Source organism: Maniola hyperantus, chromosome 20, assembly GCF_902806685.2.
Source record: "Maniola hyperantus chromosome 20, iAphHyp1.2, whole genome shotgun sequence".
NCBI classification, from domain to species: Eukaryota; Metazoa; Arthropoda; class Insecta; order Lepidoptera; family Nymphalidae; genus Maniola; species Maniola hyperantus.
Window position 1 is genome coordinate 9,764,915 of NC_048555.1, and position 26,662 is coordinate 9,791,576.

A 26,662-nucleotide genomic window follows, 5' to 3' on the forward strand; every position below is an offset into this window, starting at 1 on the left:
TAGACACACTCACAGTTCTTCTGTTAGTTGTCTGGAGCTGCTGTCGCAACTCAACAGCATTTAAGAACCGATTTCTCAAAGACGTCACTACGATGAATCGGTCGTCTCTCTCCGAGGTGCAGCGACGTCTACCAGACCCATGTCTTCGGACGAAGCCACCGGTCTCCAGGAAACGCTGGTACACTCTTCGAACCGAAAAACGGCTCAAGTTGAGTTGCCGAGCGACATCACACTGCCGCATGCCTGATTGCAGTAGTGCAATCACTTGGGCGGCCTCATCAATAGTGGTATCCATCTTCAAAGGTATTTTTCTTGGGAATGAGCTTCTCGTGTGTCCACTTCAACGGTTAGATAGCGAATGACCCCGATTGTACCTGTATTGACCATTTTATACCTACAAAAGGTAGCGCAACTAGCGGCTGTCTTAAGAAGCAAAATTGTAAGTGTTTTCTTCTTCTTTTTTTGTGCTCTTCCAGTAAAAGAAAAATAATCAATTGAATTGTTTTTGTGCTCTCCATTTCATCCCCTTTCAAATGATACCCAACATGACCCTCATTATTGATGTCAAATAAGGTTTAAAATTGTTTGAAGTAGATTTTTTGAAAGGTGCGATTTTTTTGACGCCGAGTGTAGATAAGTGTAGGCAACAAAAGTTATTTTCACAGACAAACGAATGTGTAATCATGTGTTCCTAATAGGTAATCCGCCAGCACAGAGAATTCAACTCCTAGAGTACGCATATACAAGGTTTTACATGAAAACAAAATCGTAAAATGTTGGCGGGGGACAGGGGAGAATGCTTTGTTGTGATTGGTGGACTGACTAATCAAAACAATGTGCGGAATGAGGGTACCGAACGGGCGTGGGCGATGATTCATTTAAAATTCCGTGGGATCACCACGATTTAGCAATGCAATTCCTTAGGTACAGCATCAGGGTCGAGAAGTGGGTCTTCGAGTTCAATGATAAAGTCTTTACTTGGTAGATATAGGTACCTACCTCCAATATCAATTTATAACCGACAGTTTCAAAATCCCATAAGTTTTGGTGGTCATGTCCCCTGCAGCATCAGGATTGAGGAGTTGAAATCCTGTGTGTCCTATATAAAATGACATTTTATATAGGACAATGTTGCAAAGTTTCTTTATCAATTAAAAAAAATACCCAAATCGGTTCAGAAATCTCGGAGATTTCTGTGTACATAGGTAGAAAAACACAACTCCTTTTTTAAAACTCGGTTAAAAAAGTATCCTTTGTTAATCCTCTACTTGTCTGTAAAAGTCCCGTCAAAATAGGTTCTGCCGTTCCGAAGATTAGCCCGTTCAAACAGACAGACAGACAGACAGTTTTTAAAAACGTTTGATTCAGCTGTTATGGTACAGTTCAAATAACAATATTATGAGCTTGCGGTAGTTATTTCGAAATTACAGACAGACACTTCATAGAAGTATGGATTTCTATAATATATACGAGTTGTTTATACACGCTGAGGCAGTAGTTACCTAATAGGTATGTATGTAAGTGAGATTTTATAGTATTCATCAAAAGATAAGTAGGTAATCATTATCATTCAAAAAAAAATTAAAAAATATTTTTTTCAGTAGGTAAAACAATTTCACATAGTGCGTAGTAATTGGGACCATCCCAGTAACTGTTTTAGTATTGCTACGAGTACTCGTGGCAGGCGACCCCGCTCTTCCATAAAATCTTATACAATAATAATTGAAATAAGTAGTTCCTTCATAAATCATATATTTACAAAAATTCATCGGTGACATCTGTCCAACTATCTGTGTGCCATCATCAATATATCCGGACGCTAGTGTGAGCGCATGCACTCGCTACACTGCTCATCACTGAGTCTATCTCTTTCTATCACAATGTTAGGTGAAATAGCATACAGGTTACCCACGTGGGCCGAGCAGTTCGGACGTGCATCCAGCGTCACCTTAAACATTATTTCCCCCACACCTACTCGTAAACAAACCTACCTATAGCTCAATAGGACAACCCTAGCTCAATCACTCAATGTAAGTCATTTTTACAAAGATATAAACCCAACCAAGTGCGAGAGACTCGCGCACAGAGGGTTTGGTACTTTTTTTCGACATTTTGCACGATAAATCAAAAACTGTTATGCATAAAAAAAATCTGTTTTAGAATGTACAGGTATACTTTCATATGATACCCCATTTGATAGAGTTATCTTATGTTGAAAATTGAAACTACTAATTATTTGTTCATTAACACATTTTCATTTTTTTAAATGATGTAATTACAAATTCACGGTTTTCAGATTTTTCCCCTTATGTGTGCTATAAATCCTACCTACCTGCTAAATTTCATGATTCTAGGTTCTATATGTTTTTCGTGACAGACAGACGGACAGACAGACAACAAAGTTATCCTATAAGGGTTCCTTTTTTCCTTTTGAGGTACGGAATTCTAAAAAGGAAGGGTTGTGTTCAGCAGCCTATGTATGTTCCATCGTAGCGTCTAAACTACTACTGTAGATATTATATTACTACACCTTGTATTGATTGTGTAATATTCTATATCTAATACATATGATTTCATGCTACAGTACCTACAGGTACATTAGGCATCCTCATTATTTTTAAAAATCCAGCCTAATTGTCATCTGTATTACAATAAAAAATGTCCCAAAATTGCAAACTGCAAGCACTTCTTTTAATATGCTATATCTTCTGAAAAATAAATATGTCAGCACAATCGTGTAATATGAGAACAAGATAGGCTTTGTTACCAAATGTAGAGATAGGCAGATCTTTAGTAATTTCGGGGATTAGCGGATGGACGAATGTCAAATCAGACCTTTCCCCAAACAGGGTATTGTTTTGAGGGGCCAATGAGATGAGGGTACATGAGATTGATGTCTTATTCGCCCGAGGGTAAGGAGTAAGTAGAAATGGCTAGAACTCCTTTCACTCACACCGTACCTAAGTACTGCAGACGTATACCTATAGTAATCTGTTATTACTTATTTGACCAAAATTCCTCAGTGATCACATCAGTACCCTTATTATAAATGCGAAAGTGTTTGTTTGTTGGTTTGTCCTTCAATCACGCCGCAACGGAGCAACGGATTGATCTGATTTTTTGGATGGGTATAGTCAAAGACCTGGAGAGTGACATAGGCTACTTTTTATCCCGTAAAATCAACGAGTTCCCACGGGATTTTTAAATATCTAAATCCACGCGAATGAAGTCGCGGGCTTCAGCTAGTTATATTATATGGATCTGACACATGGTCGTTAACTATAAGACACATAAGAAAGCTAAGAGTCTCTCAGCGAGCGGAGTTTCTTTGGAGTTACTCTACGTGATTAATTAATCAGAAATGATACGTAAGACAACCAGAGTAACCGGCATATTATAATATGTAACAAACACAATCCAATACCAATAACCATTTGCCTCATTTTCTACTTTTAGTGTTTAAGAATTTTTCAAACCCGCAATGTATAGCGTGCAAAACTCGGGTCTATGCCCCGCTTACAACGTGGCATTGACTCCGAGTCACCTACTTTCCCAACGTTCGTTGACCTCTAGCCTCACTCAGGTGTTTTATTTGCAATTTATCGTAACCTTTGTATAGGATTTCTAATAGTTTTTTTCGCGTTTTTTTTGTGGTATTTTGTGAACTCCATGCGAACTAAGCTGTGGACATAAGCTAGTTGTAAGATATACCGGATAATGTGGAGGCGTGGATACCCTGTTGTTTTCGCTTCGCATCACCGTAAAAACTTGTAAAATACGTTGCGTAACTTTCACAGTCCATTTACATAATTGCTGAAATTGCCAAGAGAGGTGTTAAATAAGCAGGCAATTTCTGAACTCTTTCTATTTTACGATAGTCGTAAAAGTTTAACGAGATCCATACTAATATTATAAATGCGAAAGTGTGTCTGTCTGTCTGTCTGTCTGCTAGCTTTTCACGGCTCAACCGTTCAACCGATTTTGACGAAATTTGGTACAGAGGTAGCTTGCAAGCCGGGGAAGGACATAGGCTACTTTCTATCCCGGAAAATTTAAGAGTTCCCACAGGAATTTTAAAAACCTAAATCCACGCGTACGAAGTCGCGGACATCAGCTAGTAGGTAATAATATATTTTATACTTCGTCAAAAATACATTTTTATTATCATCATGATCAACCCATCGTCGGCTCACTACAGAGCACGGGTCACCTCTCAGAGTGAGAAGGGTTTTGGCTATAGTCTATCACGCTGGCCATGTGCGGATTGGTAGACTTCACACAGTTTTTAAAACATTATGGAGAACTCTCATGCATGCAAGTTTCCTCACGATGTTTTCCTTAACCGTTAACAAAGCAAGTAATATTTAATTACTTAAATGCACATAACTCCGACAAGTTAGAGGTCCGTGCCCGGGATGAAACCCCTGACCTCCGATTACAAGGATGTTCTTCTTCATAATAATAATTAAAATAATAAATTAACTCGCACTTGGCCGGTTTTTAGGGTTCCGTACGTCAAAAGGAAAAACGGAACCCTTATAGGATCACTATGTTGTCTGTCTGTCTGTCTGTCTGTCTGTCCATCTGTCTGTCTGTCAAGAAACCTACAGGGTACTTCCCGTATGAAATTTGGCAGGTAGGTAGATCTTATAGCTGACATTTGGGGAAAAATCTGAAAACCGTGAATTTAGGGTTAGATCACACAAAAAAAATTGTGGTCATGAACCAATAATTAGTATTTTCAACTTTCGAAGTGAGTGACTATATCAAGTGGGGTATCATATGAAAGGTCTTCACCTGCACATTCTAAAACAGATATTTTTATTTATTTTTATGCATCATAGTTTTTTAATTATCGTGCAAAATGTCGAAAAAACACGACTGTAGTACGGAACCCTCATTGCGCGAGCCTGACTCGCACTTGGCCGGTTTTTTATACCTATTGTGTCTATTCTGCTAAATACAATTAGGTAAACAAATGTCATGTAGCATAGGGCGGAATTACGGAGTTTCCGGTTTATTTCGTACGTAATTAAGTAAAGTGGCGCGCGAGGTGTTCCGTTAATTACAAATTAAACATTAACCTGATTAACACAAGTCATAATTACGTGTGTATCTGACTTGCATCGTGGATGATATTAAATTAATTATTTTTAATTATTTATTAATGAAGACAACAAAGCCATACCTCAAAAGGAAAAACGGAACCCTTATAGGATCACTTTGTTGTCTGTCTGTCAAGAAACTTACAGGGTACTTCCCGTTGACCTAGAATCATGAAATTTGGCAGGTAGGTAGATCTTATAGCAGACATTCGGGGGAAAATCTAAAAACCGTGAATTTGTGGTTACATCACACAAAAAAACAATTTAAATACATATCAAAAATTGCGTAACCGGCAGGAATCGAACCTGCATCTTCTGGGTTCGCACCCGATGCCTTGAACACTCTTTGCTATGTATTTAAAATTATTTAGTAATTTCCTTGAAGTGTAGGAAAACACTAAAAAAATTACAAAAAAAAAAAATTGTGGTCATGAACTAATAATTAGCATTTTCAATTTGTAGTAAGATAAGATTAGAGATTAGAAGTAAGATAACTATCAAGTGGGGTATCATATGAAAGGTGTGCATTCTAAAACAGATTTTTATTTATTTTTATGCATCATAGTTTTGAATTATCGTGCAAAATGTCGACAAAATACGACTGTAGTACGGAACCCTCGTTGCGCGAGTCTGACTCGCACTTGGCCAGTTTTTATTCCTCTTGAGGTACGGAACCCTAAAAAAGAAATTCCACACACTGCCATACTTACACACTTCCACACTTCCATACTTAATATTATAAATGCAAAAGTAAGTATGTCTATCTGGCTGTGTGTCGGTATGCTAGACCTTCATGGCCCATCTTAGTGCTGAGATAGCGTGCATCCCAGGGAAAGACATAGGCTACTTTTGTGCCGGAAAATCAAAATTCCCATTCGTAAATCCATACTCAGATGAAGTCGCGGGCATCATCTAGTTTTTTTTATAAATTCTTAAGGAAGATGTTCCTACAATGGAAAAGGTCATATTTTATAATATATTGACCTAACCAGAATAACTTGCTTTCGTGACCAAACTGTAAATCAAACTAGATTCCTTTGAAATAGAGATACCGCACTGCTATCAGTAAATTGGCACAATTATCCTTGTCTATATGTAAATAACTAACTTACTCCTAGACTGTAGTCTTAGACCAAGTATGCTTAGTATGAGATTTATATATCTTCAACGCTGATAGATTTCGAGCTTCGAAATACGGTAACGTTAAAGTGTCAAAATAGATCGAAGCCCCCGTTCCCACTTGTCGTTGTCGGGCTCGAATTTGAATCGGATGTTCCAGTGGCAGAACATTTTATAGGAAGCTAATCACACTTGTCGGAAACCGATTTTGAGTTACAATGTACTGCCACTGGAACATCAAGCAACAAACAACAAGTAGAAACTGGGGTAAAAGTCATTGATTTACAGAAAAATTATAATATTATGATAAAAAGTCATTGATTTAATAAAAAATCAGTTGCACCGATTTTTATCCTTATGCACCGATATTTATTGCCTCCTTCTACACGAGCAGCCTGTGGATCGATTACACGCAAAAGCAGTACAATGCCCTGCGTGTACAATATAATAATGCATTCAGGATGCTGATGGGGCTGCCCAGATTCTGCAGCGCGTCAGGGATGTTCGCCGAGGCGCATGTAGACTGTTTTTATACTACTATGCGAAAGCGGTGCACATCCCTGTTGCGTAGAGTCCGGTCCAGCCCCAATGGCCTCCTGAAGGTATTTTCTGACAGGATCGACTGCCAGTACTTGAATCACTGTTGTATGATTCACGTGCTGGCAAATCGATCCTGTCCTAATTTAAATAGTTATAGATTTTTTACTAACAAATAGGTTTAAGTTTCGTGTAATTACTAACACTAATATTAATAATTACTAACAATTAGGTTTAAGTTTCGTGTAATTACTAACACCAATATGATCCTTATTGGTCGAAATAAAAACATTTTATTTATTTATTTATTATTTATTTCAAGAGCCTAGTGTTTAAGTCGTCGGCTTCCTATTCGGGAGGTCAGGGTTCGATCCCAGGCATGCATCTCTAACTTTACAGAGTTATGTGCTTTTTAAGCAATTAAATATAACTTGCTTTAACGCTGAACCAACTCCCATCGGCGGTGTTCCCACTAGATTACAACATGGGGTTATTCAAGGGGCGGACCTACAAATTCCTAAAAGGCCGGCAACGCAGCAGCAGTTCCTCTGGTGCTGCACATGTTCATGGGCGGCGGTAATCACTTAACATAAGGTGACCCGCCTGCTCGTTTGCTCGCTATCTCTATTTAAAAAAAAACATTTGAGAGGAGACCCGTTCTCAGTAGTGATTAGTGAACCAGCGATGATAAAAATTTTACTTTGCTTTAATATCACATGCTCAGTGTTTGGTCTAAATAAGCTTTCAAGGAAATACTCAGATAGCGTTAGCAAATCTCCCGAGATGCATACTCAGAACTTGGCAGTTTCAGCGTACAATCTGAAATGTGATCTCATACGTCTGCGAATAATATATCACCGTGATAATATCCCGCTTTTGTATGAAATTTACGAGAATTTACGTAAACCGTCTATTTTTAGGGTTCCGTACCTCAAAAGGAAAAACGGAACGTTTTACAGCTTTTGTGGCCGTGTGCAATCTCCAAAGGCGAGACCAACTACACACACTACATCTTTACCTGGTACACTTATATTACCTTTCACTCCGAAATGAAGTCAACAACCCAGATACCCTGCATGTTGATGTGCGTTGGCGGTGAGGGCGCCGGATAGGAATATCCGTTTTAGGGTTCCGCACCTCAAAAGGAAAAAGGAACCCTTATAGGATCAGTTTGTTATCTGTCTGTCTGTCCAGAAACCTACAGGGTACTTTCCGTTGACCTAGAATCATGAAATTTGGCAGGTAGGTAGGTCTTGTAGCAGGGATAAGTGGAAAAATCTGAAAACTGTGAATTTGTGGTTACATCACACAAAAAAAATTAAATTGTGGTAATGCACTATTAATTAGTGTTTTCAATTTTCAAAGTAAGATAACTACAAGTGGGGTATCATATGAAAGGGCTTCACTTGTGCATTCTAAAACAGATTTTTATTTATTTCTATGCATTATAGTTTTTGGTTTTTCGTGCAAAATGTCGAAGAAATACGACTGTAGTACGGAACCGTCGCTGCACGAGCCTGACTCGCGCTTGGCCGGTTTTTATGCGTATTTGTTAAGAACATTAGGTATTTCAAAACGGAAACGTACAAAATATAATTCTATTATTAGGTATGTATGTAATGTTATGGATATAATTCTATTAGGTATGTATATCATGCAATTAAGGTAACAGGCAGACAGACAGACACACTTTCGCAATTGTAACATTAGTATGGATGTATAAAGTGTAGGTTTTAAAAAAAATCACTCACTGATAACCAAAATTCAAATTCAAAAGGTTTTCTTTGTCATGCATAAATTATGTAGATCTGAATCACAAAACCACAAGGTCTTTTTAAATTCAGCTCTGCCGCTACCCATGTGGAATGCGTAATTATTATAATTATTTTTCTGTTTTAATCATTTTAACTGAGTTTTTCCCGCAACTTTTCCCACGTGGATTTTGAGGGTTCCGTACTTCAAAAGGGAAAAGGAACTCTTATGGGATCACGTTGTTGTCTGTCTGGCTGTCTGTCTGTATATCCGTCCGGGTACTTCCCGTTGACCTAGAATCATGAAATTTGGCAGGTAGGTAGGTCATATCGGATATCTACGTCACAATAGCTATCTGTATGCCTTTAGCCCGATCCGTCTAGTAAGCAGGTTGAAATGTGCGTGTTAGATCAGTCAGTCAGTCAGCTTTTTTTTTTATGGATATTGATTTTGTTGATATTGGATATCGTATATAACTTTTGTTCATCAGAAACGAGAGATTATGTTGAGGCAAATTTATTTCAAACAAATGGTGAACAGTAAAATTCTCTTGAGATGCATGTTCCCCGCTTACTTACGAACCTCGACAGTATTGGTGAATAATATTGGCGCGATAGCTATCCAAGCATCGGCGATAAATCGTTGCAACAATGAAAATAAGGCTTTGTGTTTCTTCAAGAATAAACTCTCTAAAGTGATATAAATTGCAAACGTTTCCGATGTATTTTTAATACCTATAATATACAGGGTAGTTTTAGTATTTAGTATTTTTCAAACCCGCAATGTATAGAGTGCAAACTGAATGAAAAAACCTACCCGATTGAAACCGCGGGCGGTCGTTAGTTGTAATATAAAACTGCCCATATGCGTATAGATTGGCTAAAACTCATTTCAAAGAGTATTTAAGCGGCAACTTTTCTCCCATAATCCATCACGAAGCCAAACCTACCACTAGCAGCTAGCTACATAAAATAAAGATAACACGAAAATAGAGTTAAACCAAATTAGACTTTACTGCGAATAGTTAAGGATAAAATTTGTGTGCGTGGTTTTGCTAACTTTTGTAGAATGGTTGACTATTAGAGCGCCAAGTGCCAAGCACAGTGGGATTAATTCGACAGGGCACCTCAGGAATAACTGCCAGATAGGACTTGAATACCCATTAGCTGTGACACTTTTGAGACGTAAACTTTACTATGTAGGTATTTATCTGACCTCTTAAATCAATGAAGCCGTTGATTGCAATAAATAGATTTTTAGTTATCGCCAAAAAACGTAGGAATTTTCAAAAAATTAATTTTTGTTTCTAAAAATAATGATATGTAAGACCAAGATTTTTAGTTAGTTTGGTCCTACGAAGCAAACTTTTTAGAAAGGTCACCAAAGGTGCCAAAAATTCTAATTCGAATTTCGAAAAAAATTCGATGTAAAAACCAAGATTTTTAGTTAGTTATTAGTTTGGTCCTAGGTAGCAAACTATTTAGAAAAGTCACTAAAGGTGCCAAAATAATATAACTGGTCGGTTTAAGTATATAAAATATAATATGATAGTACGTCGTTAAGACTAGTCACTGTACCTAATATATTCAGAGGCTCTTAGTAACTTTCAAGCTACCCTGAATAGAGATAAGGGCGGTGTGTCAGCATTTCTATACAACGTGACGTCGACGCGCGACGGTCGTATCTAATAGAAAACCTTAACATAATATCGGTACAGTTAGTACAAGATTGAACAATGCATTTATCGTTTATCGTTTCGTTTACTCCTCACGGTCAATGTTTACGTATTGTCCGGCAGTATGAGTTGGCCATAACAGTCAGTATTGGACTCATCGAGTAAAAGAAATAGTAAACGTGATGGTCCAACTCTCGCCACAATTTGTCTCTCTTACACGTTCGCAAAAAAAGGGGGACAGATATACGCTGCCATTTTGTTGAGTTTGGCATTTATTATTTCGTTTATTGACGTTTTTGACAGATTGACAATGACAGATTGACAGCGTGACAATGACAAACAAGTGACAGTCCACCACTTAGTCTATGGTGTGTGTGTCTATGGTAATTTGTCTAAGATCACTAAAAACCTCAAGAAACTTGTGTCCAGAGCCAAATTTTCATCAGATTAAAAAAAAAGTTACCGCTTTCTAGTCTGTTACTCTGTCATTGTCAGTAAAAAAATAAATCAAAACAAACCAACGAAACCAACATAACCTTTTATCATAACTGAAACTGAGAGTTGAGACTGAAACAAACGGAACAATCGCTTTAGTTTTAACTAGAAAACTGAAGTTTTACTGATTATTAGGTATATATAATTGTACGTAATACAACTTTGTAGAAACAACTTCGACAAGGAAGCTGACAGAAAAATAAGCTGGGCTGGGCAGCATTTGGAAAATTGCGTCAAGTCTTCAATTCGTCGATACCCCAAAGCCTAAAGACGAAAGTCTTTAATGAATGTGTCCTACCTGTGAAGACGTATGGTGCTGAAACGTGGACACTGACAGTTGGCCTTGTCCACAAGTTCAAAGTCGCTTAGCGGGCTATGTTGGGTAACTCTGAGGGACAAAATCCGTAACAACGAAATCCGTTGGATGACCAGAGTGACTGACATAGCCCAACGAATTAGAAATCTGTACTGGCAGTGGGCAGGCCACGTCTGCCGCAGAACCGATGGGGCAGACGTGTTCTGAAGTGGAGACCGCGTATCAGCAAGCGCAGTGTGGGACGACCTCCAACCCGCTGGACTGACGACCTTAAGTAAGTTTACTCTCTCTCTTCGGATCACGCTCACATAATGTACTAATTACTAGGTAATACAAATCTCTTGATCTGAATTCTGACACATAGACAAGTGGCCAGGTTTGAAGAGTATAGTTAAATCATAACATAACTTCATATGTACCTACCTACTTAAATAATTACTGTCTACTAGGTACCTAGCATTAAATGAGTTCAAAAAGGGCTGAGCCATCATTAATAATTATATTTGTTAGAACAGTTTTGACTACTGACCGCTTGATAAATGACAACACATTTTAGACATAATCTTGTGGTACACTGAAGTTAAAGTTGCAATAAAACATCTAGGTAATCTATTACAGAAAGGCAACTCTTTAATAATCAATTCAGTTTTCTTTGTTTAAGACATGTAATTAAGTTCGGGACCTTGAGTTTGAGCTGTATTTTAGTGTATGTATAAAGGTTATCTGTCTATCTATCTGCTGGCTTTTTACAGCTCATCCGTTCAACCAATTTTGACAAAAGGTACAAAGATCTTTCATCCTGGGGATGGATATAGCCTATTTTTAAATAAACTAGGCTCTGAAAATCGAACAGTTCCCACAAGATAAATGAAGTTGCGAGTATAAATTATTTAGTGTGGAGCTTTGTTACATGCTGGAGAAGGAGATAGGCTACTTTTACCCTTTAAATCAGCGCGGATAAAGTCACGGGCATCATCTACTTATTAATTAATATTATAAATAAAACTTAGACCTCATTAAGATAGATAGTAAAATAAGAAGAATAGTTCTTGTCTAATTAGCAATTTAAAAAATTAAAGATCAATAATTTCTATTTTTTCAGTGATAACTGTGGACCAGTTAGTTACGTTATGTTAACAGCCTGTGAATGACCACACCACCTGCCTAATCCACTTTGTTAGAAGAATGCAAGTTGATTTTGCTGCATCAAGACTACACTCTACAGAATCCTCATAAGTCATCTAAGTGCAGTAACACTGCGCAACAAACTACAGTTTTATAACAATATAAAAATTTAATAGTAAATAAAATGTTTTTTGTCTCTGCTTTTCTATTATGAACATAGTGTTTTTATAGCTAGTCATGCCATAAGATTCTTTTATAGGCATTTTAATTCATACCTACATACAACGGGCTAGCTTTTGAGACTTGCCGCCTTGATGGAGAAAAGAAGAGGAGATAGGGACGTTCCGGAGTCTCTGGATTCATCCATACAAAACGTGAGTGAGTCTCTGGCTGAAGGAGTGAAGGGGTTGACTTACCCCGCCGCCCCCTACCGAGGCTGTTTTAAGTCAATGACAATTTTATCAAAATTAAAAATCATTTAAAAAAGTATACATCCCCGGCGGAAAATCACTCCTTCCAAGGGAATGATTTCCCTCCCCTCCCTTTTACCTCAGCTACCCCCATCAAGGCTGCACGTTTCAAAATGTTCATACAAATAAACAAAATTGAAAATTGCCTGTTACGTTCTCAATAAGCTCATAATTAAAAAAATTGTGAGCTAATCTTTGAAGTGTTGAACCGATTTTGATGAGACTTGGTGCACAAACAGTTGGGGACAGTGTGGCTAATTCTGTTAGACGAGGTCTAAATGTATTGCTATCCTTTTCTGCAGTGCAGGGAGCTTATGAAAGGAACAGCAATACACATAAACCTGTCATTTTAATTTAGTTTTGATCATAGATTCCCGGAAATATCCAGGCAGGCAAATTCCAGGATACTTTTTAACTATTATTAGTATCATCTGAAAACTTACTTTTTTTAGGATGAAATAAAACAAATTAAATTCTTTTGTTTAAATTTAAATTAGATACTATAAGAAGGTAGGTATGCGTATAAGTATTTTACATCAGCTGTAAAATTCATAAGGTGTATTTAAGTAGGTACATCATAAACAGTTCAAATTATATAGGTATTCTACAAGTCTGATGACCCCCAGGTTAGTTGCAGTCTTGACTCTTGAATTAAGTTAGGTTCTAGTGGCCCTAGCTTAGGTAGCTGGAAGATAGGCAACATAATCTGGTAAGTATAGGTTAGGTACCATAGATGATCTGCAACCTGAAAATAATAATTTATTTTAGAAAAATACTTAATATAATAAGCTAGCTAAATTTGGTAGGTAGGTCCATTTCATACAAAATTTTACTAACTTATACCCTTCTATACTAGATTGTGCCCGCGATTTTGTCCGCGAGGACTACACAAATTTCAATTAGATAGATCAGTCAGTCAGCTTTTCCTTTTTTATATATAGATAAATTAAGTACCTACTTTCTTGTTTTTGAATGGATGCAAGTAATGGTAGGTAGTAGGTAGGTAATTTCTGTTATTGTATGTATGTTTCTTAATATACCTGGTAGGTAGGTACCTACCTAGGTTTCTATTCTGGTGAAAAAATGGGTTGATTTTATCAGATGTAGGTACCAACTTATATGTATAATTGAATCATAAATTAATGTAAGTAGGCACCTACTTAGTAGGAAATTTGAGCCACACGTTTGATGTACCTACCCATAAGGCTTAGAATAATATTATGTAGGTATTAGGTACCTAGGTATAGGTAGGTAATAAATTGTGCATATCTTACCTTTGCCTCAATGATCAAGGTGTGACATACTCTTTGTGATCGATCTTACAACGCTACAAGTAAATGCATTCTGCGAGCTATATGTATGGATGGCTATCGCTGCACAAAATGATTCATCCGAGATGCACTATTATCATTATCTATCATTTTAGCCTGTGGATGTCTGTCTTCTACATCCAATCATCGCTGCACAAAATGATTCATCCGAGATGCACTATTATCATTATCTATCATTTTAGCCTGTGGATGTCTGTCTTCTACATCCAGTCTTGAGGCATCCTCATTCAGCCACTTCACGTTAGGTACCTACTCTATAATATGAACGGTCCATCGGTCGGTACCCCACTAGGTACTTGTAGGTATGCTGTGGTACCAAATCTCAACTCAGTAGGAACGCAGGCATGGATTGTTCACTGCCACTTCAACTTGCTGGGTGGTTTCGACTATGTGAGAACCTGTTTCTTTGACGGATGCTCAACCAAGTACGACAGGCATGGATTGTTCACTGCCACTTCAACTTGCTGGGGGGTTTCGACTATGTGAGAACCTGTTTCTTTGACGGATGCTCAACCCAGTACGACAGGCATGGATTGTTCACTGCCACTTCAACTTGTTGGGGGGTTTCGACTATTTGAGAACCTGTTTCTTTGACGGATGCTCAACCCAGTACGACAGGCATGGATTGTTCACTGCCACTTCAACTTGTTGGGGGGTTTCGACTATGTGAGAACCTGTTTCTTTGACGGATGCTCAACCCAGTACGACAGGCATGGATTGTTCACTGCCACTTCAACTTGCTGGGGGGTTTCGACTATGTGAGAACCTGTTTCTTTGACGGATGCTCAACCCAGTACGACAGGCAAGGATTGTTCACTGCCACTTCAACTTACGGGGGGGTTTGGGCTATGTGAGAACCTGTTTCTTTGACGGATGCTCAACCAAGTACGACAGGCATGGATTGTTCACTGCCACTTCAACTTGCTGGGGGGTTTCGACTATGTGAGAACCTGTTTCTTTGACGGATGCTCAACCCAGTACGACAGGCAAGGATTGTTCACTGCCACTTCAACTTACGGGGGGGTTTGGGCTATGTGAGAACCTGTTTCTTTGACGGATGCTCAACCCAGTACGACAGGCATGGATTGTTCACTGCCACTTCAACTTGCTGGGGGGTTTCGACTATGTGAGAACCTGTTTCTTTGACGGATGCTCAACCCAGTACGACAGGCAAGGATTGTTCACTGCCACTTCAACTTACGGGGGGGTTTGGGCTATGTGAGAACCTGTTTCTTTGACGGATGCTCAACCCAGTACGACAGGCAAGGATTGTTCACTGCCACTTCAACTTACGGGGGGGTTTGGGCTATGTGAGAACCTGTTTCTTTGACGGATGCTCAACCCAGTACGACATGCATGGATTGTTCACTGTCACTTCAACTTGCTGGAGGGTTTGGGCTATGTGAGAACCTGTTTCTTTGACCGATACACTGCGCACATCACAAATTACGCCGCTGAACCAAATTTAAGTTACACAATCACGACGGTTAGCTTTGACTACCTTCCCAAACATTCTCCTTGCCTCCGTGGGCAAATTAAGGCACTTCACTTATTAAATTTCATCATTTTGTTTAATTATCAATAAGCTTTCACGCTTCTCTCACCGAGTATTTTTTGGTGAGTTACAATTCGACTATCGACTCGTATCCATAAGCGAAAATGACGTCATTTACTAGTTTTAGGACGTCAAACTTAGGACTCGTACTGCCAAATTACTCGATATTGGTATTGGTGTAGGTAAACGCAAACCATTCTCGATGGTGACGTAGTTATGTGGTAATTGGTATCGTAAAGTTGAAAGCTATACTCGCAAACACTCGATCATCTTTAGTTCGCAATATTTCCGCTGTGTCGCTGCCTGTAGATGTATGGAAACAGTCGATTTCGACTTTGGTATTTTTAAAACTATGAAATCTTATACTAACTGTACAGATCGTGTAAATTCTAAGGCGACCTGACCTAACTCATAGTTTTTACCAAATGGAGTTCCATTTTCCTTGAGATGTATGTATTACGTGACAGGTCGAGATCGCAATCGGGGTGGGGACTTACCATGACTTGCGGGTGTACGAATTTATTTTAGAACTTGACTTCCGTAGGTAATTCTTCCACTCTACGTAGGTACCTAATTAACTCTTAACTTTATACAAGAGTTTTATAAGACCTAAAACTTCTTCAGAAATTTAATACGTATCCTATTTTATAAATACACAAGCGACCCACCCCGGCTTCGCACGGGTAGCTTATAACAGTTTTTGCATGGATCTATTTTGAAAATAAAATATACCCTATGTCACTAATAATGCAGCTTCCTACTGGTGAAAAAATTTCAAAATCGGTTCAGTAGTTCCAGAGATTACTTCCTACAAACAATTTTACAAACGTAACAATTACAAAAACTTAACACTTAACAAATTAGCATAGAAGTATAGTCTAGCTGATGCCGGCGACTTCGTCCGCGTGGATTTACATTTTTCAAAATCCCGCGGGAACTCTTTGATTTTCCGGGATAAAAAGTAGCTTATGTGTTAATCCAGGATATAATCTATCTCCATTCCAAATTTCAGCCAAATCAGTTTAGTACTTTTTGCGTGATTGAGTAACAAACATCCAAACATCCACACTTTCACATTTATAATATTATTAGCATATTAAGACATTAGGATATTAAATAAATAAATAAAAATCTTTTTTATTCTAATAAACTTTTACAAGTACTTTCGAATAGTCGAATGCATCCACCACTGGTTCGGAATGCCTTTAGAATTAGGATATTAGGATTAGGATTAGGATTGGGATTAGGATAACACGGACTTGCACAGGTTACAGGTATAAGTACTTGAAAGAGCCGTTATCAAAGGAATTCTGCACGTAGGAGACTTTTAAAGCAGTTTCTGAACATTATCGACGTTGGCATCGCTGCAAAATTTGCATGTTCGTCGGTGCCAGGCCAGAAGTGGCTCGTAACTCGTAAACTCATTGGGAATTCCCGCCCTATCTCGCCAGGCGGTTATCCGTGAGGTGAGATGTTGTGGCTTATTCCCTCTGCGGTTGACAATTTGGCACTAATAGTCAAATAGAGGGTCCAATAAACATTTCGATTTCAGAAACCGGAATAGATACTGGCCACTACTGAGCACGATTCTCCTCTCAGAATGTAAAGGATATTTGCTTGGCGAAGTTTAATTATTATTCTGTTTCCGCGTTAAATTTCCTACAAAATATTTCCTGAATTTGTGCTTTGAAAGGACCTAATGCAAATATTAAATTTCTTTAGCGAAAATTTCAATGAACTTTCCTTGAAATAAACCGTCGGTGTCAAATTTAGCGGTTTTCTATTTCAAAAAGTAATTTAAAAAGAAAAAGCCGAAGTATAGAAATATAATGGAGAGAGAGTCCTTATTAAAATTTATCATAATTTATTTTATTTGGAAGGTAAAATAATAATAACGTAATTTCTAATAATACTCTGAAGAAGATATTAAAAATTCGACTTTGACGTAAGATTTTTTACACCTTTATTACCTGTTATCTCCCAAAGCCACCATAATCCAAACAAACATCCAAACAAATGTTCCTCCCAGGGTTGGGGACAATACGCAGAGAAACTTTCAGCTTTTATAAAATAAAGAAGATCTGGCACGCGCTGGCTCTCTCTATATATAGGCACTAATTTTAGTTCAATGACGACATGCGTCTAATGACAGTAACAATCACAAAGCATTAGGCACTGCCTACGCGCTACGCATCGTAGAGCGGAAAGGCAAGTCTACGTTACGTAGATGTAAGCTACGCACACGAATGCGTCATTTTCCCCTTGATTAAGCCCACACACACATTGATTCTGTTTCCTGTAAGGGCTGGTTCACATTATTCCAGTACCAGGTTAACCAAATCTAATTAGCAATCCATACCAGTCTTACTGAATTTGAAGACTATTTATAAATCCAGCTTGACTTGAGACGAACAGCTAATAACATTTTAGTGCTATGTTTCAATGTCATCATAAAGTTTTCAACTCACTATTCTATAATAAAGATTTAAAATATGTAAGAAAAAGTCACACTAACACAAATTTCGACTAACCATAAGTAATTCTGTACTTAGATGCATTTCTTTGATTGAAAAAATGAAATGAATAATTGAAAATGAATTGCGTATGCGTCTTGCAACTGTCGCTTATCTTCTTGTGGTATAAACGATCACTTTAAATCACAAACCACTACCTATAAATAATATCTATTAATGTGAAAGTCTGTTGACCGATGTGAATTTTGCATGGATATAGTGACGTAGGCTATTTTTTCCAAAAAATTAGAGATTTCACAGGATTTTTGATTACCTAAATTCACGCGACAAAGTTGTGAGTATCATAAAAGTCAAGTCAAATTATTTATTCAGAATAGGTAACATATTGTTACGCTTATTGGTGGTGTTATGTCTTGAGTCCGTGATTGATGAATGAGCTGAGATCAAACACACAAAAGTTCATTGCAAATCTTTAATCATGCTACATGCAAGTTGAGCGCCAGGAGGGTTTTCGTTGGAGGTGGTGAATCAGGTGCCCTTCCACACCAAAGAAGCTAGCCTCAGACGATCTCAGGGTTGTTCTTACAATTTTATTAGGTCCCGTAGTAGAAGGGCGTGGCGTTAGGCTATTAACAAATAAGAAAAACTATAATTGTAGTATGCCACGTACAAATCACAGTACCTACACAACCCGCGGTGCCGTGAAGACATAATATTTACTATAAGCCTAGCACTCACCCCTTCTGCTTGCACACGATACAATTTCCAAAATCACTGTACTAAAAATCTAGTAAGTAGATATTTACATCATTCATGCATTCTGAAAATCACCTATGCAGGTAGCTGGTACCTGCATTACACCACTACAACCGTTCACACACAAGGTCGATTCGAAAGTGTTCTTATTTCCGATAATAAGTCACACTAATTCGCTAACTTAAAAAAATAAATAAAAATGTATTATCACACTAATATGCCCGGGTGGGATTCGAACCTGTGAGCTCCAACCTACACTGCGGCAAGAAAGCGGCTATACTCCCGCTGCGCTGCGACCAGTTACTATAAGACTAATAAAATCTTTAAGGCTTACTGCAATCTCATATCAGTGGTCAAAATTGTTAATTTGTAAGATGATTTATAGTGGTGATAATTAATTACGTTATTACCTAAAGCCACGAGGCATCTAATCAGCAATAATATAGATGACACCATCTAATACTGTTCACTGGCATGAACTCACTATATCCAGTAACTAAAATAATGTAAGCCGACCACTACTACACTCGGTTTTGTTACGTTATTCGCCAAAAATACGCGTGGCTGAAATGTTTTCATAAGTTCCAAGAAACATTTTCTCGGTGTTTGCTCAAGCCTGCTTAGTATTCCAAGCCTGGTTTAACAGTGGACCACTCTGATACGGTTGGATTGCTGTGCGATCTTCCACCTACTTCCCACTACCTTCTTAATTTTGTACTCAGGCATGAACACACTTTACCCAGTAACTAAAATAATGTAAACCGACCACTAACCTAGGTTACGTTACGTTATTTTCCAAAAATACGCGTAGCTGAAATGTTTTCATAAGTTCCAAGAAACATTTTCTCGGTGTTTGCTCAAGCCTGCTTAGTATTCCAAGCCTGGTTTAACAGTGGACCACTCTGATACGGTTGGATTGCTGTGCGATCTTCCACCTACTTCCCACTACCTTCTTAATTTTGTACTCAGGCATGAACACACTTTACCCAGTAACTAAAATAATGTAAACCGACCACTAACCTAGGTTACGTTACGTTATTTTCCAAAAATACGCGTAGCTGAAATGTTTTCATAAGTTCCAAGAAACATTTTCTCGGTGTTTGCTCAAGCCTGCTTAGTATTCCAAGCCTGGTTTAACAGTGGACCACTCTGATACGGTTGGATTGCCGTGCGATCTTCCACCTACTTCCCGCTACCTTCTTAATTTCGTACTCACTGGCATGAACTCACTTAATCCAGTAACTAAAATAATGTAAGCCGACCACTACGTCGTTTACGTTACGTTATTTGCCAAAAATACGCGTGACTGAAATGTTTTGATAAGATCCGAGAAACAATTTCTCGGTGTTTGCTCAAGCCTGCTTAGTATTCCAAGTCTGGTTTAACAGTGGACCACTCTGATACGGTTGGATTGCCGTGCGATCTTCCACCTACTTCCCGCTACCTTCTTAATTTCGTACTCACTGGTATGACTCACTAAATCTAGTAACTAAAATAATGTAAGCCGACTACTACCTCGTTTACGTTACGTTATTTGCCAAAAATACGCGTGACTGAAATGTTTTGATAAGATCCGAGAAACATTTTCTCGGTGTTTGCTCGCCTGCTTAGTATTCCAAGCTTGGTTTGACAGTGGACCACTCTGACACGGGACGATTGCCCATCTAGGTACGTGGCCAGTTAAAAGTGAAGTAGAATTTGAATAAAATATGAAAGTTTCTATAAGTGGTATACTTCAGGACTAGCTTATAACCTCCTCAATTCCGTTTCTGAATTTTACTTAGATCTACGTTATAAAAAAAACTAGCCCCATCATCATCATCATCAACCGATAGACGCCCACTGCTGGACATCTCTTGTAGGGACTTCCACACGCCACACAAAACTAGCTTATTTATGTAAAGTTTTTAGACAGTCAGCATCATCCTGATCAAACTATTACTAGCCCGCTGCTGAGAACGGGTCTTCTCCCAGAATGAGAAGGGTTTAGGCCATAGTCCACCACGCTGGCTTATAGCAAATGGTATATATCTTGTGCTAGGGAACCCTCCGTGTGCGATTAGACTTCTAAGATCATTAAATTAGGTCCCTTCCATCCATGTTTCCCGTATATCTGAGCTAGTTTAAACCTCGTATATTATCAATAACGTGTAGGAATGGTAGAGAACGACAACACAAGATGCGTGCCCGAGATCGAACCCCTGACCTCTCAAATACGTCTTAACCACTACGCTATTATTTTATCTTTATCTTTATCTTTATCTTGTACAGTGGTACGGAACCCTTCGGGTGCGAGTCCGATTCGAATTTGACCGTTTAATTTGCCTGAACTTCTAAGTTTGTTAAATTGGGTTCCCTCCATGTTTTCCGTATATCCGAGCTAGTTTAAACCTCGTATATTCTCAACAACGGGTAGGAATGGTAGAGAACGACAAAACAAGTGTCGTTGTTACACACTCGTATATCTAGTCCTGAGTCCCGAATACCGACCCAAATTGCCGAACTTCCATTTGCATTAGCGCGAACGCTTTTTTCACTTATACTGGTACCACACTTTTTACTAAGCAATAAATATCGCTGGTGAAAGTTACGGGAAAGTAAGTAATGTAAAGTAGATAAACTTTTTCTTGTTAAGTAAAGGAAGTCTTGGTTGCATGTTCATCATCATAATCATCATCAACAAATAGACGTCCACTGCTGGACATAGGTCTCTTGTAGGGACTTCCACACGCCACGGTCTTGCGCCGCCTGGATCCAGCGGCTTCCTGCGACTGGTCTGATGTCGTCCATCCACCTAGTGGGAGGGTCTTCCAACGCTGCGTCTTCCAGTGCGAGGTCGCCATTCCAGCGCCTTAGACCCCAACGTCTATCGGTTGGACGAACTATGTTAGTAACAGTAGTAGGTTGCATGTTAGTAACTAGCAATGGCCGAAATTCATTTGATTAATTTGGGTCTTATAATGACGTATTTTAAAGCGTTGATAGCCTAGTGGTTAAGACTTCGACCTCTAACTGGGGGTATTCGGAGCGCACCTTCTTTTCGGAGCTGTATGCGTTATGTATTCAGAATGATTAAGAATTTAGGCCATAGTCCACCAAACTGGCCAAGTGCGGATTGGCAGACTTCACACACCTTTGAAAACATTATGGAGAACTCTCAGGCATGCAGGTTTCCTCACGATGTTTTCCTTCACCGCTAAAGGAAGTGATATTTAATTTCTTAAAACGCACATATTTCCGAAAAGTTAGAGGCCCGGGATCGAACCTCCAACCTCCCGAGTAGAAGGCGGACGTCGTAACTAGGCTATCACGGCAAATGGATATGGAGATACCTAAACAAAAATATCGTAACCTTTTGAAGAGCATCCGTCACTTTACCCAATCCCAATGTCGAGTGTCATCTATCAAATCTTCCTCATATATCTTATCCGCGTCCATAAATCGCAAACTCCACGTATTGACGACGTAAACACATTTTTTATCGTGACGTGAATGGAGAAGGTCGAGATCCGCATGGACTAAGAGCCGAGGAGGGCCAGACCTTTCTTATTTTATAAAAGCTGAAAGTTTCTCTGCCTATTGTCCCCAACACTGGGAGGAGCGATCAGCGATTGAAGTTTGGATCATGGTGGCTTTGGGAGATAACAGGTGCACGGGTGTAAAATTTCTTACGTCAAAGTATAAAGTGTAAGTAGTTTTGTATGTTTTCTTCGGAATATGTAGTGTTTTAAAAATTACGACATGCATTATTAGACACTTAGTATCATGGCAACCCCATGCCAGACCCCCTTAAAGTTTGTTTGCCTGACGTGATTTCTAAGTATTAAAAGTCCGAAGAAAATATATAAAAATTTGACTTTATACTTTGACGTAAGAAATTTTACACCTTTGTTACCTGTGTTATCTCCCAAAGCCACCATGATCCAAACTTCATAGTCGCTGATCGTTCCTCCTTATGTTGGGGAACAAACGCAGACAAAATTTCAGCTTTTATAAAATAACGAATGTCTGACCCTTCTCGGCTCTCTCTCTAGCAGGTTTTATATCGGTGTGTTCGATAAATCATACATACTGAGCATTGATTTGCGTCTTGTAAAAACATGTGTGATAACCTCTCACAAAGTTTATGAAGGAAGAAATACAATTTTTTACAACAATATGTATATTTTTTACTGTTTTCAATAATATTATTATGTCTTGAAAATACTATACCTTCTGTAACATAATATATTATTGTATTTTCAGACACGACGTATGTTTTTTGGATGTGGATTATTATCTAGAAGAACAGTTAGTACACTAGCAATAGTTACGTATTCTATCTATCATTCGTGAATAGATCTACCTATTGTATTTTTAAGACGTACCTACCTTATATAGGTATTTTTTGGATGTGGATATTTATATGAACAGTTAGGTAACTCTACCTTGATGGTCTCTTTTCAGATAACCAGGTGTACAAGGTGAACTGATGCTTTTTTTTTTAATTTATTTATTCATAATAATTTTACATAGTTTCCTACATATCTATCTCGCCAAACTGGTGGGCCAGTTTGTTGGCGAGGTGGCGCTCTTAATACTATGTACATAACTTACTACTATATTTCCTTAACGCTATTCATACACCTATATCTATTCTTACCTATAATAAAACTGTACTACATACTAATTTAAACCTACCTACTTCACTAAAAGATAAACTAACACAATTGAGTATACTAACAACTTACTAATAAATAACCAAAGAAAACACAAAACACAAATTAATAATTAAGAAGCATGATAGTCAGTTAGAGAGTCCTTAAGTAAGTGTTTCTTTAACCTCTTCTTAAGGACTCCCTCACTGAGCCTATCAAACGACTCGCGAACAACATGCGACATTGGGAACTTTTCGTAGTCTGCAAGCGTTTTTAAGGCCTTTACACATGGCGATATTTTTTCACGCGCAATAAACAAGCATTTTTATAACACATGTCGACTGATGTCGGTGTGCAAAGCTCAACACGCTGTCCCTGAATCGCACTCGCGTTTGCGTTTTGGTTGCGTCTGACGCAGTTCAACTGCACGTAAAAATGTCACTGTCAATCAGAATTAGATCCAAATTCGAGGATTTTCGATCCGAAGGAGCCGTAGTAGGTACGATTTGTATGAAGGGTTGCGCACTATAACCAAATTTCGTTGTCCGAAGCCCAGAATATCTCCAATTGCGAACGTTGTTTACGAAACAACCACATTATTGTGCACTGCGTCCGACCCGAATACGAACGCTGGTGGTAGTGGTGTTAGCAACCGTTGAAACGGACGCAGTGTAAAATTTTAATCCAGATTCGATCCGGGTTTTCTAGATCTGAATTTTCGTGGATTGCAGAGCGAAAAAGTACACTGCCATTAGATACCTACTCAGCAAAGTTCGTTCTCATGATAATTTATTATGTGGATTTAGCTTACATTGTAGGTTCCACGCTTATGTAAAATACCATCTGGTGATTATATTTTATGGGATTATAACGCTTAGTTACAAAAAATTTGCAGAATTATTTTTTCATGTATAAAAAGGAGAACGTTTTGAGCACATAATTATTTTCGTATACATCTCAATTTTTAAAACATTTCGCTGAACAAACTCGCTTAATAAATAAAAAACCGTTTAATTTTACATTCAGTCGCTTTAAATTCAGCGAATGTGCATCCAAAAGTCTGCTTGATGCTACAAGCGCATAATATTATTTTCGGCATTAAAATATGTATGGAAATAGAGTTCTCATACCTATTACTAGAGAAGCCAACATGTTTAAATGAGTTCGCTTTTTCCCATTTAGTAAATTAGCGCGGAAGCTGTTAAACCGCCTGTCAAGAAAGTCGCTAACTTAATCATGATTCTCAAACAAAATATTATTGTTTGAGAATCACAATGTAACAAAAGTGAATAATAGAAATTTTACTTCAAAAAATATTAAGTACTAAAATAACGTATTTTCGAGACAAGAAGCTAAGACTACTCAAAAAAAGAAAGTACATAGTGAATATCCCTACTAAACCACGAGGGAGAAGAAGGCCTCCAGCCACACGGTGGTCTAGTGTAGAGATGAGAAATGGGACAAGGGCAAGAGACTCGCACGTCTTAGTAATCAATAGCTGAACCTCCCTGGCTTCTATAGGTGGAATTTATACCCGTAAAACCCATACGCGTACGTTATATAGAAACCCTATATAGAAACCGTACGTATACTTTATATACAAAAACCCTGAATAAAAAATCTCAACATTCCAGACCCAGCAGTTTGAGCTGAACTTTTATGTCATGTCACATTGATGTATGTTAGTCAATGAGTTTATCCTAGGGCGCGATTTTTCTACCTTTGCTCCTCTCTAGCTCTACTGGTTCGAAAATGTAAGGGCTATACATTCCGCTTAGAGTTTCGCCAACAATAAAATTCGTCGCATCTGCCCGCTCAGCTCGAGTTTGAATCTTTTATTTGTATGTCTCGGTCGTATCCGGCTAATTGGATAACTTTCATCGCTTCTTATATATTTTTTGTGCCAATATACTGACACGTTTACTGTTGACTGTTCTAGATGAAAGAGCATATAAAATGTACTTAGTTGTGTTTTGTTATATTATGGCCCGTACCAAATAATAAAATTAGTGTGGGTATGGACAAATAAATAATAGCATAATAAATAAGCAAATAAATAATAATTACAAATGCGAAAGTGTGTCTGTCTGTCTGTCTGTCTGTCTGCTAGCTTTTCACAGCCTACCTGTTAATCGTTTTTGACGAAGTTTCAAACACAGATAGCTTCCATCCCAAAGAAGCATACCGTCTACTTTTTGTCCCGGAAAATCAAAAAGTTTCTATGGTATTCTTAGAAACCCTCAACATACGTGGTTAAAGTCGCGAGAATCATCTATTTGGTACAGAGATAGTTTGCATCCTGTATAGGTACACTGTCCGTAAAGTTTTATCAGTGGATAAGTGAAAAGTTCGGCATAACTAAGTAAGAAAAAGCTGTAAACAAGAATATAGATATTTCGATATTATTATTGACTTACCAAACAATAACAATAGAAGCTCATCGAATGATGCTAATCAATAAGTAATAGGAGTAACCTGACTGCTAAAACAAAACTTTGTTAGAAAAGAAATCAAACAATGATTATTGTTTTGTAAGAGCTCTGTTGTCCACTCTGGATCTGTCCTATGGAACTCATTAACGAGTCACGGCAACTTGATACAAAGTTGCCTAAGCTGTACTAGTACGCGACAGGTCGAGATGGCAATCGGGGAGAGGATGCCCCGCACACCCGCACAACCCCCGCGCTAACCAGTAATCCGAAATAGCTCTTACTTGTCCTGAAATTTGGAGTCTCTACTTGCAAAATTCTGCTTAGTTGCCATGACCGTAGAAAGGTTTAGAGTTTCAAACTAGAATCTGCATTGGTAGGGGGGCGTCCGTAAATTACGTGAGATGTTTTTTTGAATTTTCTGTCCCTCCCTCACCCCCTGGTAAGATGTCGTGAGATTTTATTCAACCCCCTCCCCCATCCCCCAACCTTACGTGAGATTTTTCAAAATGTGGGTTTCTTACGTAAACGCGTTGGATTGTTATTGTAAAAAGAAAAAAATTACCCCCTCCCCCCTTAAACATCTCACGTAATTTATGGACGCCCCCTAGGTACATACCTACAACTAAGGAAACCCCTAAAAATGCGTAGAAAATAGGAACATAATATTAATATATCTTTTTTTCAATGTCATTACAATGTACACATTTTATTTACGCCAATAGCTCTTAAACTACCCACATGGAAGCAAAGGAGTACCTACATTTAAATAAGGAGTTCATTTTTGTAACGTGCAAAAACTTCTAGAGTGGGTAATAGTACATACAAATTAAGTTTCTATAGCAATGCAAATAAAACTGAAAGTACAATAACACAATATTTCCTA

At 38.2% G+C, this 26,662-nt stretch overlaps 1 protein-coding gene and 1 long non-coding RNA gene across 2 annotated transcripts in view; one reads left to right on the forward strand and one right to left on the reverse strand.

The window, feature by feature from the left end:
• The window catches only part of Ptp36E (protein tyrosine phosphatase 36E), a 169,834-nt gene that overhangs the window by 40,269 nt on the left and 102,903 nt on the right, over positions 1-26,662 (forward strand). The window lies entirely within an intron of this gene.
• On the reverse strand, positions 18,411-18,860 carry LOC138403776 (uncharacterized). Its single transcript, XR_011237938.1, has 2 exons — positions 18,693-18,860; positions 18,411-18,580 (listed from the first exon to the last, which is right to left on the reverse strand). It is a non-coding gene; the product is annotated as an uncharacterized lncRNA (long non-coding RNA).